Below are 1,858 nucleotides of genomic sequence, written 5' to 3'. Positions count from 1 at the left end.
CTGCAGAATTTTCTTGTTCTTTATTTTTCTTTATGCCTTTTTCATATATATACATACATATATATATATCCGGCGCATGACGGCGACAGCAAAAATCGGCAGATAGTGTCCATATAATTGCTATCGCAATACAAAGTGTTCAACTTCGACTCCTTAAATCTGTACTTGGTGAAGGAAGACGTCTTAGCATCAAGAACGCTTCATCCAAGACAATGAACAAAACTTTCATTTCCCCGCCTGGCGCAAACCGTAGCTTTACTGCAATGCACGGAGATGTAGAGATAACGCGGCGAGGATAATGTCGCGCCTATTAAAATGGCAGAGGAGCATATCGCAGGAGCCGCCGTGGCCTGGTAGTCATTCCATAAATGATTCTGAGTTATGATGGTATTAGTTAAAAGCATTACATCAAAATTTGTCACTGCTGCCATTTAGGAACGCTGCAGCATGCCGAAAGGATCACCAAAGTCGCTGTCTCATTGTCATGGAGTAGCCACGTCCCTAATTAAGATACTTCGAGAGTTATCTTACAGAACCATGGTACTTATGCAGATCGTGGTAGCGCGCTAAGCGAGGGCATACTTAGAAATACGTTACTCTGATCACAAAGCTTTGGGTGTCTTGACAACTGCGCGCACGTACGCTTCATTCAGCTTTGAGTACCTTTATTTAATAAACTGCCGTTACATACACCTATGATTCTTTTAAAAAAGCCTTGTGATATCGACTAAGATATCATGCGGGCACGTTCGCTTTGTACAACTCAAAGGCAGTTTGAATCAGCTTATAATTGTCGAATTTCACATAGTACAATCCATAGCTGCGGTCCACCTCTACATAAATTGCTGCATGATTGTACGAGCTCTTTTTGTTCGCTCCTAACGGCTCGAGAGAACATACATAGTGCTAATAGCACGCCTAAAGATCATAAGTCAGTGGCGACTGTGAGTAATTTAATCGCATTGTTTATTAAACAGGGGGGGCTAGGATCGGGATCATCTGGCTCATCCGGCGGTGATATCGTCGTACCTCCAATTGGAGGGTCAATGACGCTACCACCATCGGTGTTATACACCACCGCCGGGCGGGCTGTCACTATCAGCCCTGCGGAAGTATCTCCAACCACTCCTGTGACGCCACCTACAGTACCACCTGTCCCTATGGCTACGACACCTGTACCGGTGACTACGACTTCTGTACCGGTGACTACGACGCGTCTTCCGGTTACTACGACGCCTGTGCGGGTGACTACGACGCGTGTTCCGGTTACTACAACACGTGTTCCGGTTACTACGACACGAGCACCGGTTACTACGACACCTGTGCGGGTGACTACGACGCGTGTTCCGGTTACTACAACACGTGTTCCGGTTACTACGACACGAGCACCGCTGACTACGACACCTGTACCGGTGACTACGACGACAGTTCCGGTGACTGTTTCACCACCTTCTGGAAACAACGCCAGCATTTGCACGACCGAACAATGCCACTTCTTGTCCCAGTGGCTCCGCCAGAAGCTTGACCCAAATGCAGATCCTTGCGAAGATTTCTACACCTATGTATGTGGCACGTTCAAGTGGCCGGGACCCGACGTTTTTTCCGAGGTACTCCACGAATTCTTACCGTTGCGTTATGCACAGGTTTAAGCGTCATCAGCTATTTCAATAATTCTGCGCTTCGACTGAGAAAAAGAAGAGTATAAGGACAACAATTACAAAATAGTAGATGATTCCCGACGCATTAATTGCCATTTATTGTCGTCATTTTCGACATGACAGCTTCAACGTTACAAGAGAACGTCAATGCCAGTTTGATTTTTCAATTTCGGGTCTTATTTAGAACAAATGAATTTGAG

Source organism: Rhipicephalus sanguineus, chromosome 4 (assembly GCF_013339695.2).
Source record: "Rhipicephalus sanguineus isolate Rsan-2018 chromosome 4, BIME_Rsan_1.4, whole genome shotgun sequence".
NCBI classification, from domain to species: Eukaryota; Metazoa; Arthropoda; class Arachnida; order Ixodida; family Ixodidae; genus Rhipicephalus; species Rhipicephalus sanguineus.
The sequence above is the reverse complement of the archived record's forward strand: the minus strand, read 5'-3'. Positions refer to the sequence as shown.